The 12317-nt window shown below is 44.6% G+C and overlaps 1 protein-coding gene across 4 annotated transcripts in view; it reads left to right on the top strand.

Annotated features, from left to right (window-relative positions):
• The window catches only part of STS (steroid sulfatase), a 177593-nt gene that overhangs the window by 42237 nt on the left and 123039 nt on the right, over window positions 1-12317 (top strand). For 3 of the 4 annotated variants that reach the window (XM_036840078.1, XM_036840080.1, XM_036840079.1), the window contains exon 2: window positions 7170-7297. The exons of the other annotated variant lie outside the window; for it this stretch is intronic. The gene's annotated coding sequence lies outside the window, so the exon portion shown is untranslated. The remainder of the gene's footprint in view (window positions 1-7169; window positions 7298-12317) is intronic. 4 annotated transcript variants of the gene reach the window in all.

Here is a 12317-nt window from a genome sequence, read left to right on the forward strand (position 1 = left end):
GCCTTTTAAAAAAAGGTTATAGTTTATACTTTGTTTCTGTTTCCTAAGGCTCTACCCAACTTTTTGTTACAAATTTTCCCCCCACCTAAATCTCACGTGAACGAATGATCATCTTTATATCCTTCATAATTGATCATAGATTCAGTAATTGAAGGGCTTACAGATGATCATAGGTTCAATAATTGAAGTGTATACAGTTGATGATAGTCGATAATTAAAGAGTTTACAGATGATCATAGATTCCATAGTTGAAAGGTTTACAGATGATCATAGATTCCATGGTGGAAGGGTTTGCAGAGGATCATAGATTCCATAGTTGAATGGTTTACAGATGATCATAGATTCCATGGTGGAAGGGTTTACAGATGATCACAGATTGCGCAGTTGAAGGGTTTACGGATAATGATCATAGATTCAATAGTTGATGGGTTTACAGATGATAATGATAGATTCAATAGTTGTCAGCATTTTGCCATATAGACTTTATCCATCCAAAATCGATGGCCGTCTTATAGTGTCTTTGATGAAGCAGGTACTCAGCAGTTCCTCCCACAGCGGGTGCCAGAGTCCTTCAGAATCTAGAGGAAGAGAAGCAACGTGAAGCTCGTGTACAGGTGTGTGCTTTAGGTGTTGGCTCAGTGTTAATAATGTGCCCTGAAGTGTCCGGAGCTGGGCTCCCCCTGAACCCCAGAGGATGGATGTTCCTTATCGTGGAGTGACTATAACTTGCTGCTACCACCAGGCGTCCGTTATAGCTTTTGAACCAATGTAGCTGACTAGACTTGGAAATGGAATCTAGCATTAGCTCAGAACTTTGACCCGCCCCCCAGGTCCTTTTACCTGTAACCAGGGGAAATAGTCTTTTCACAAACACAGCCTGTTACAGGTGGGATGGGTAGGAAAGTGCTTTGAACAACAGTGAATGCCTATGGAATGTGTAAGCGTCCTGGGGTTGCTTTACGGATGCTGGTTTAAGACAGGATAGAAATGAGGAAATTTGGGACAACCTGCAGATAGGAGAAAGGTGGGTGAGTTCTGGATCAGGTCTAGCTTTCCTCCATTTCTCCCTCCCTGTATTCTAGGAGGTGGGTACACTGGGGGTACCCATCCATTGTTGGAGAAGGCTGCTTGTTCTGGGTTGAAGAGTGATACCCTCTCCCCACCCCGCTGCTGCCAATCAGTTATTGGCAGAACCTTGGAATGTGACCTTATTTGGAAATAGGGTCACTGAGGACGTACATAGTAAAGATGAGATCCCACAGGAGTCAGGTGGGCCCCTGATCCAGTGCGGCTGTGTCCTTACAAAGAGACTCATAGAGCCTTGCAGAGGGAGAACGATGGGAAGATACATGGCGAGAACTCCACGTGCTGATGCAGGCAGGACTTACAGTGGCGGGTCTACAAGCCCAGGAGCACCAAGGATTGCTGGCAACCGTAGACAAGCTGTATATCTTACTCAATTTGTTTTCACATTTACAGTTTTTATAGAGGTTGATAATTATAATAGTTTCCCACAGCTCTGTATTTCCAGTTCTTTTTTTTTTTTTTTTTTTGGCCACGCCTTGAAGCTTGTGGGATCTTAGTGCCCCCGCCAGGGATCGAACCTGCGCCCTCGGTGGTGGAAGCTCAGAGTCCTAACCACTGGACCACCAAGGACTCCCTCTTCATTTCCAGTTCTGTGTTAAACTTCTGACTTCCCCAAGACTCTTCCTAGTTCCCCAGGAGAAACCTTCAGAACTTGTCGTACAACTAATTTAGGACATAAATGCAGCAAACATTTAGTGAGATCCCCCCTCTGTCTGCTGCTACACACAGCCTTTTGGACAATGGGAAATACAAAGAAGATGTGGCCTCCATGGGGAGAATGGCTCAGTTGATTTAGGGAGAGAACATGTAAATGTCCTCAAAAATGGAGACTCAGGGGCAAAATCGTTCACCCAAGATCGTCCAAGTTATTCAGCAGGAGCCTCCCTGTGTTTGATTCCATAGTTAAAGTTTTTACTAGGATAGCACACAGAATAGGTTATCGGAGATATTAATTGCATCACCAGTACGCAGTTTTGCAAATGGAGATGTTTTCTTTCTGTAGCACATGAGTGAAAATAATTACGTGATCCTGATAGCCTTCCATTTTTTGAAGTATCAGATGACCAACTGACCCTTTGAAAATTACAATATTCTTAGAATATAATGAAGACAGTAACAACCTCCAGAGCAAACCAGAAAATGGCCGGAGTAAAATGAAGACAACACAAATTAAATTTGTTGGCAAATTGGAACCTCTCCCCACCCATGGCAAAAAAAAGACAATTCTGTGGTTGTAATTCTTTACCCTCATTGGGTCAGCGTTATTCTGTTTAGCTGATTTATGGAATTTGTTTTGTGTCATAAGTTCATACTCGGCCCCATTTCAGGCATAAATGCCACTTGGCAGTTGGACTCAAGTACGAAAAATCCTAACATTTTCGACTGTGGATTTGAAATCAACCCAGCCTCCCAGCAACATAATTGAGTCTCCACCATGGGAAACAGGGAAATACCATGTGGCTTTTGTTGCTTTGGAAGGGGTTTCTGTGAATTAGGAGTGCAGCTGTCTAATTTGGTCTGATTCCAGATGTGGTTGATATATAGTGACATCTTGGCACTCACTCTGATTAAATTCCCAGGATTTCCACCATTGAATATCGATACACAATTTCTTATCTGAAGTCCTTGGAGCCAGGACTCCAAGGACTGGAGCTTGGAATTGAGTTATGCATGCTTTAGAAAGTTAACAAGTGCCTTTTCCGTAGCTCATAGGACCCCCTCAGCAGGTGGTGGCAGCACTCTGTAATCAAACGTGTTAATATTCCTGCAGAAAAATGTATGACTATTGCTCCCAGTGGGATACATGAAGACAACTGCTCTGATAGTTACATTGTATTCATATAGTGGTAAATTAAATTGTATGAGGATAGACCATCAACACCCTGGGTACTTCCTGTCTCTAAGGAAAGCGTGAGATGTGGCCAAGTCAAAATAGGAAGTAGCTGTACACGTACCGGTAACATATGTCCGTGATCTCTGGATGCTCGAGTACCTTTGCGATGGGGTACTTTAGAGTCAGCATACCTCTCTTATCATGTACTATTTGGCCAAGCGGTGATGGTTAGGGAACAAGGGTCTACAGGGGCCAAATGGTCATGTGAAAATCGACCCTCTCAAAGACTTCTTTTATTAAGGGTCTGTCTTGTCAATCCAGTGTCCTTTCTGAGTGGTCTCTCTTGTGGAGCGAACTTGCCATCATCTCTGGTTCCTGAGGCCAAGAATTAACAGATCACAAATCTTAGGCATGTCTGGGTCAGGGGTCGGCCAACAGTTTCTGGATAAGCCCACATACATGGTAAGTATTGTTGGCTTTGCAGATCATGTGGTCAGCTGCGCAGTGACGGCAAAAGCAGCCATAGAGGGTACATAAATGAACGTGCACGACTGTTTATTTACAAACACAGGTAGTGGGCTGCTTTGACCCGGGGGTCATAGTTTGCCAACCCCTGTTCTACGTGATTTTTTTTTTTTTCACTGTAGTTCACAATTCTTTGATCATGACCACCACTGTTAACTTTGCACTTACCAGTATACAACCAACGTAGAGTGGAAGAAACTGTTTATCTGCTCTTCATGGAATACAAAACCCCGTGGTCAGAAGGCCTTATTATAGATTTCATACCAAAGAAGAAATAAGTACCTGAAGTGTTACATTTCACAAGAACCAGTGTGTGAGAGAGCACACTAGAAACTCTATTATTTTACAGTTTTGTTCTAGCCTGGCTTGTCTACTCTTGGCATGCTGGTTCTTGGACTACTTGGGGAATATTTCTCAGAAAACCCTTCCTGTGTGGCTGATGAATAGGTGATTTGAGTTCACATTTCCATCGTCTTGGCTGTTTTTTCACGACCGTCAACCTAAGCTTGAAGACCTCTCTCCCACAGCTTGTAAGGGTTTCTCTGGGATCATAGCTTAGTGGCAAGATGGGGCTGTTTTCATCTGTGTTATATGTATTTTCAGGACTAAGGTTCGTATCAGCTTTTGTCTTTCATTGAGCCTCAGGAAATAGATCCTGGGACGAGATCTGCAAACCTATGGCAAACCCATCGGTCGAATTTCATCCACTGACCTTTTCATCCTTTTCATCTGTTTACCGTCTTTCTAGACCATCTTCTTCAAGTAAGGGTCCTCCAAGGCTGACCTTGTCTAATAACCATGCTTCTGGGCTATTGCTAATGACAAATACCTTCCTTCCTTCCTCTCACTGTTACTCACGAGGTGTCTCGACCTCCTTTTGATGTTTTCCCAGTGCAGTTGAGCCTAGTGTTTGATGACAGTGCAACATGATACTAGCAAAGGCACGATACAGCTGAGGCACGAGGGCTGAGACAGGACGGATGCCTCAAGTCGGTTCAGGTTGGGTTTCGCTGCCAAATAAAAAACAAAATTTACAAAAATCTTTCGGTTTCCAGGGCTTTTGGTGTCTCACAATCAAGGACAAGGAATGGTGGGTTCTAACTCCGCCCTTACGCCACTGTTGTGATTTTCAGTGTTGTACAACTAAAACCTCTTTTGGAGAGGGGATGAGAATGATGAAAAAATGACCAAGTAAATGACAGTTGCGACGATTAGATAAACAGTGGGAAGGGTCATGGAACATGTGTATTGTTAACTCACAAACTAAATCAAAATATAAGTTCCTAATAATAAAGCAGACCTGACCCCTTGATCTTCAATTTTCTTGTTCTGTGGCTATAACTTGGGTTATAAATTTCATCTCCAGAGACTTTTATTTTCACACAACTTATCACAGTCATAGTGGAACTACCACTCATAATTGGCCGTGCATGATTGTTGGAACACACTGGGTGTGACACCCCCCCCCCAGCCCCATCCACGTTTTTGCCAATCTCTGGCATCACACCCGGTTTAATGATGACCAGACCGATTATCTAATGCAGTTTCTCAACCTTGGCGCTAGCGATGTTTGAGACCAGCTCGTTCTTTGCGGTGCGGGACTGGGTTGGATGCGTGTTTGTGGTTGGCAGTGGGAGAGGCTGTTCTGTGCATCATAAGGTCATTAGCAGCAACCCTGGCCTCTCCCCACTGGATGCCAATAGTATCCACACATTTGCGAGAACGAGAAATGTCTCTAGACATTGTCCAGTGACCCCTGTGGGGCAAAATCGCCCCGGGTGAGAACACGCCAGTGTTATTTTGAAAAGTGTCCTCTGCGCGTGGGCCATTAGACTTTCCTTTGTGTGTTTTCTTCCTGCAGGCATAGTCCCTGGTGGCAATACCACTGTGAGAGGCATTGGGACTTAATCCCTTTAGATGTGTTTGTTCTTCTTCATAAAGTATCAAATGCGGGTCAAAGGGCTTCCATGCTGATCTCCTAAAACCTATTTCCTGTCGATAAAAGGTGTGCGCACAAGAAAGGAAAACTGCTGATTTGGATCTTCCCTGCCTCGCAAGGGGAGTCACCCAGGTGTTCAAATCCACGTCTTTACCACCTTAATCTTGCCAGTTAATATCGTGGTGAGAGGGCAGAAGAGGTGACCATGCCCAAAGATTCCTTCATTCCTGAAGACAGAGGCGAAGGGTCAACACTGATGGCACACCATTCCTTTTTCAAAATTTTTTTTAACTTTTATTAATTTTTATTGGAGTATAGTTGATTTACAATGTTGTGTTAGTTTCAGGCGGATAGCAAAGTGAATCAGTTATACATATATATCCATTCTTTTTCAGATTCTTTTCCCATACAGGTCATTACAGAGTATTGAGTAGAGTTCCCTGTGCTGTACAGTAGGTCCTTCTTAGTTATCTATTTTATACATAGTAGTGTGTATATGTCAGTCCCAAACTCCTAATTTATCAGTTCCCCCCGTGTTTCCCCTTTGGTAACCATAGATTTGATTTCGAGATCTGCAAATCTGTTTCTGTTTTGTACAAAAGTTCATTCACTTATATGTGGAATCTAATTTAAAGAATGACACAAATGAACTTTTTTTACACCATTTGTTTTCAATAGAACCTAAGATGGAAAGCCATGCCGGAAGATTGATGACAGTTTCAAATGCCATCTCTGGGGGGAGAATATTCCTGGGGTACTGATTGAACCCAAGAAATTGTTGCTGGGAGCTGAACTTCAATAAAGCAAGACTTACATTGACAAAAATCTATGGAATAGTAATTTTTCTCTAACGTGGCATTCTCTTGTGAATATTATTTACCAAGTGAGATTATGCTTCCTATTTTAAAAGGATAAACAATAGATTTACACATTAATAAATTGCTCCAAGGGACATGCTAGTTTTTGTCTAAATGTCAGCAACTTGAAAAAATATGTATACATATTCTTCGGGTTGAAGGGCATTGAGTTGGCTTTTTTTGAGCTCATTTTCAATTCGTGGGTGGGGCTCTATACCAGAGATCGAAAAACTTTTCCTGTAAAGGGCCAGATAGTAAAACATTTTCAGCTTTTCAAGCCAAACAATCTTTGTCGCAACTACTCCACTCGGACTTTGTAATATAGGGGCAAACAGGTAATAAGTAAATGAATGGGTGTTCCAGTATTTTTGGACTTTGCTTGTGGACCCTGAAATATGAATTTCATGGACTTTTCATGTGTCACAAAAATGTTCTTTTTTCAACAGTTTAAAAATGTGAAAACATTCTTACTTGGCTTCAAAAACAGATGGGGGCACAGTCCCCTGCCCCGTAGTCTGTGACCCCAGCTCTGTTGGGAAAATATTTAGCGAGAGCTTGCTATGACAAAGAAATAGCCCTGCCCTGTTGACTCTTAGAGCCTGTGGGAAGGACAGATACCAAATAAAAAGAAACCAAATAAATAGACTATTGCAGATAGTGACAACTGCTATCGAGGGGGGAAGAAAAAACAGTGCTAGGATTCGTCAACCGTGGGGCAAATGCTTTAGATTGTATAAATCACAGGGGGCTTCTCTGAGGCGGTGGCCACTCAGCTGACACCTGTGGATGAGTAGGAGTTGGCAGAGCATGGAAAGAAGAAACACGCAGGAGGAGGAATCCCCTAGGCCAGAAAGAGCTCATGTCATTGAAGTGTTTCAGAATGTGGTTATTCGGTGTCCGATTCTTCTTCTTTTGGATGAATTCACAGGATGAGCTTTGTGCACCCTGTTTCTGTCTGCTGAGAGGCACTCACCATCCCTGTTCCTGCTCACGGTGGTCTCGGTAACATAAGACCTGGAGGACAGTCGCCCAAGACCATCTGAAATTGTTGTCACTGTAAGTACAAGAAACGCATGGACGGGTACTTTGGCTCTGGAAATATCATGGCCTATTCACAAGACGCTCTCCTTGCCCTGACCACGTGCATTGTCTGCGTCCTGTGGGTATTTGGTGCCCTTTACAATGGTGTTTCAGGACATTACCATATTGCAGGGGTGACATCAATTTGGAGCTGCCCCAGCTCTCCTTTTCCTGCAGACACGACTTCTCAACAAAAGGTCACTTTGTTAAAGGGGAGGAGGAATGGGGACAAACATTTTTTCCTGGAGAAGAGCTGCCCTGGGCCCATGAGGGCGTGTACACTAGTCAGCAGCGATAATCAGCGTGTCTCAGAGAATTCAGGGGTGGAGTTTTCTAAATGTGTGTTGGCCTCGTCACCCAAGGCACAGCACAAGCCTTCTTCCTGCAGGAAGAGCACCTGCCCCTGGTTCAGGTGAGTGTGTGTGTGTGTGTGTGTGATATTGATGGGGACAGGATGAAGGAAGCAGCTTTCACAGACCTTGCAGGTGACAGTCCCTGCTATACACCCTCCTCTCAGACAGAGGCTGCATCTTGATGATACTCTGTCATTATGATGTCAGGGGGGCACTGCGGGGCATTCAGTGTCCCCCCACCCCACAGCAGCAGGCTCGGAGGAACGGGCACAGAAATGCTGTCAGACAAGATATGGTTCACGTTGGTACGCGAAGGCTCCCAGAGGTGGAACCGTGCGGAGTCAGGGAGACCCAGGCTTTGGACCCCAGCTCCCCACCTGCTGGTCTCGTTCTCAGGAAGCGGATTAACCTTCCTGCGCCCGGGTTTCCTCTGTACAAGGGAGATGCACAGGACAGGCTCCCAGGGCGGTTATGAAAAGTAAAGGATGCCCTTTGTTTGGGAGAAGTAGGATAAGTACCTGGATAATCCTGCGAGCCAAGGTGATGGGGTGCAGACAGATGTAACCATCTTCACAATGCAGCTTGGGACTCGGGGGTTACCGACGACAGCCCTTCTCCCGCCGCAGGGCGGTTTTGCCCTCCAGGGGGAGGTTGGCAAATTCTGGAGGCATTTTGGGTCTCATAAGTTTGGAGGAGCTTGGCTCCTGGCATCCAGGGGGTGGAAGCCAGGAATGCTGTTCAACCATCCCGCAATACGCAGACAGCACACAACCGAGTGTTACCCTGGCCTCAAGCGTCACGGGTGCCACGTGGAGAAACCCTGACACGTACAACAAGAGATTTAACTTAATCTTCTCTTTCTTCTTAGAGTATTCAATGGTCTTTTACTTTGAGGGATTAGAGTTAGAATACATATTAAGGAGAGGAAAAAGACAATCACCTTTTAGGATTTTTTTTTTTTTTCTGTTAAATTTAAACCCAGCAGCACAGGGTTCTCATCCTGGAGCAAACATCCACAGCGGCTTAGAGCCGTGGCTTGTGTCCACTGTTAACGCTGAGCAGCTTAAGAGATTCATTTTCTATTGTGATTTCTATAATTTGTTCTTCAAAAGGATCGTGTGTTCCTTTCCTCTTTCAGAAACAAACTTATGGGGGTTTTAAAGAATATTTCCTAAAGTTCTTGTTAATGCAGGAGCTGGCTTTGATTTGTGACCCAGCTTTCAAAGCCTTAAGCACCTGCTAAGTAGCGTCTTATTTTTATTCCTCTGCAAGACAACTGTATACTGCAGGGAAATGCTTCGAGTAATATATTTTTGGGGTTGTTTTAGTCTAGAGGGAGATTGACATTCTTTGGACCCAGCTAGAAGAGCTCAGGAAAAAATGGACAGAGTCAGTAGCTAATTGAAAGGAGGCGGCTGAAAAAGAGTCATGATTCATTCATGATAAATTAATACAGCATGCATTATCCTTTTTTAACAGTCGATGCAAAGGGAGAGTCTTTCAGTGGGGACTAAAATATCTGTTCCTAAATGCCTGATAACAATATCCATTGTATCTTACCAGCATAAAGGCGCCCTCACAGGGTATTTTAATGTACTTCACCCTCTGGAGTTTGGGGTTCTTATATATAAAACTTTGCCTTTCCTGAAGTGGATGAAGACTTTAATGATAATCAAGGAAATACTTTGATCTTGTGTCTGGTATTTCTAATTCGTTCCCATCCAAAAAAAAAAAAAGGTTTAGGGATGTTAAAGGTTTCTTATGAACTAAAAAAAGAAAACAGGAGGAAACCTGCTTTTTATGAGATGCCATTTTCTTTGACGGGACCTGCCAGCAGTCTGTTCCTCACTCTACTCAAATATCTACTAGGATAGTCAGTCATTTTTTTTTTTAATCCTTTGATGATGATAAAAACGTTCCTCAAGTGGACTGCAAATCCTTAATTAAGAATATTTTATGGCAGCAAATTTACCCGTGATAATAAGCACATCTGGGGGTCAAGGTAATCCCAACCAAAAAAGTTACAGTGACTATTTTGTGTGTCTCAGAGAAAATGATGGAGAGAAGGTTCGTTAAGAAGTAAATTGGGACATAAAATAGAGCAATCTGCGGGCTGTACTCTTAACCAAGAGACCCCCAATGCTGTCACGTACCTCCTCCTAGGAGGTAACGAGAAGGGCACCAAAAAACCGGTATAATATCCCTGCCAGAAAGGTTCAACCTGAATCTGTACACGAGGAAATAGACAAATCCAGAACGTACTACATTGTCTAAGACACTTGAACCTGGATTCTTCCCCCAAAAGTCAGCGTCATGCAAAACCAAGAAAGGTCGGGGGTGAGGGAATGGTTCCAGATTTCAAAAGACCAAGAAACATAAGGGTATCTGGATCTCAATTGGATCCTGGATTGGAAAAAAGACCCAGGTGGTACAATTATTTGGGGACTGTGTAGGAGGTTTGTTGATGGAGTCAGTGTTACTCTTCATAGTTTCCATGGTAGCGAGGTCGGGGGGAAAACTATCCTTACTCTAGGAGACCCAGGCCAAACTACTTAGGGGGTGAAGCGCCATCCTGTATGCAGCTCCCTCTGAAACGTCATGATACACAAATACGAGTACATGCCTTGTTCTTTTAAAATCTTCTGATGTAGAAAAAATGTATGATGTGTGCCTAGGTACCTCTGTGTGTATACACACATGTGTACACATAGAGACAGAAAGCAAGCAAGTGTGGCAACATGTCAACAGTTAGCCGACCCAAGTGAAGGAGTATACCTGGGTTTGTTTTTATTCTTTCGACTATTTTGTAAGGTTGAGTAGTTTCCAAAAAACGTTTTTTGGGAGAAATACGTATGAAGTTTTATTTTGCTTCTCCTGTTTGAAGAGGTGGCTTAGTTCCATTGATTTTTGTCTTTAAAATTTTGTACAGGGCCAGTCACTAGAGGTATATGTTGTGTGTCCCTGCCTCCAGGGAGCCTCTGCTGACCACGGGGCCCTCCATGTTCTGGTGCCCTTTTGGTGGATCGCCCTACGGTGTGGCTGTAGGTTGTGCGCAGCACAGTGTCATCCCCGTGGCTCTAAAGATGACGAATCCATCTCTTTGTACGCGCTAGTTACACAGTAACTGTGGAGGCTGTCGTCTTGCCTTTCCTTGTAGCTTCTTTACATACCGCTGAGCACACGGTAGGTTCTTGCCAAGAGGTGCATTCAGAGTGTGTCCGTGACAGTTCCCCATGCCCCCTTCCAAACCTTCCCAGCTCCTGCTGTCTCTGACCTGAGGACAGGCTTCACATGACAGCGGGCTCCGCCCTGAATACAGGTGAGGGGGTCGTGTCGGGATTTATGGGGAGAGGGTTCTGGTACCTTGCCTTCTGTGTCTGTCTTCGTGTGATTTCCCGCAGCCCGGTTAACCCCGGCGCTGTGGGTCTGTGGATCTTCGCGTAAGTGCCAGACTCACCAAGCCCACTGGCGTCCTCCCTGGCAAGCGCCGCCTGCCTTAAGAATCGAGAGCAATGCTTTTGTTCAGCGTTTTGAAAGAGGGCGTGTGAAAAAAGAGACAAATACCACTTCTTTGTGGCGTCTAAAGAAATGATACAGACAGACTTATTCACAAAACAGAAATGGACTCGCAGGCATAGAAAACAAACGTATGGTTACCAGAGGGGAAGGGGTTGGGGGAGGGATAAATTAGGAGGTTGGGACGAACAGATACACACTACTACATATAAAACAGGTAAACAACAAGGACCTGCTGTAGAACACAAGGAACTACATTCAATATCTTGCACTAACCTGTAATGGAAAAGAATCTGAAAAAGAATATATATAATGTATCACTGAATCACTTTGCTGTACACTTGAAACTCACACAGCATTGTAAATCAACTATACCTCAATATAAAAAAAAAGAAAGATAACGTGTGAAAAGACTCGAGGAACAAGGCGTTCCATTTATAAGAAGACATTACAGACACAATGCAGCCAAATGCTTAGTTTGCCACCTTGACGTCCATTCCAGGGAAGACATTGAGAACGTTCAACCCGATATTCAGTGCTTGGCAAACCGTTCCCGTTGGAACCCCGAGGGCTCCACTGGCTGCTCCTGGGAACCTCCTTGGGCCCCGGGGTGTGGGGAGTGGTCTCAGTTTGTTCCACCCACTTGTAGCAGACCCACGCTGATAGTCATCTCTAGTGGACCTTCTTATGGACAGAGGATCTGTAAGTAAAAACAGTGGCCCCTGATTTCCCCACCTGTCCCGTCTTCTAAGCGAGGACAGCAGTGAGGCTGGAGCCTGTTCAGTTATTTACATGAAGACGAGCGAGGTCTGTCCGTGGCCTCCCCTGTGTCGTACGTACCCACGCTTTCTTTAGCGGCACTGCTGTCGAGCCCCAGGGATTCACAACAACAAAAAGCCTCATGGATTGTCTGGGAAGCGATTGCATTGATAACGCGAAGCTGTCGAATGTAAAAACCCCAAAGGCCCCTTGCATCGGCTCCTTTGCCGTCTCTTGTTTCTCCAGCTGGATGTGGCACACCTCGGGCTGAGCCGGCGTCATCTCCCATGTGTGCAACACACTGGCCTCCGGTGATCGGTGTGCATCCATCAAGGCCTCTCCCACCACCGGGGGCCAGAGGCACCTTC

The sequence above is a fragment of the Balaenoptera musculus genome, chromosome X, assembly GCF_009873245.2.
Source record: "Balaenoptera musculus isolate JJ_BM4_2016_0621 chromosome X, mBalMus1.pri.v3, whole genome shotgun sequence".
In the NCBI taxonomy this organism is placed as follows: domain Eukaryota; kingdom Metazoa; phylum Chordata; class Mammalia; order Artiodactyla; family Balaenopteridae; genus Balaenoptera; species Balaenoptera musculus.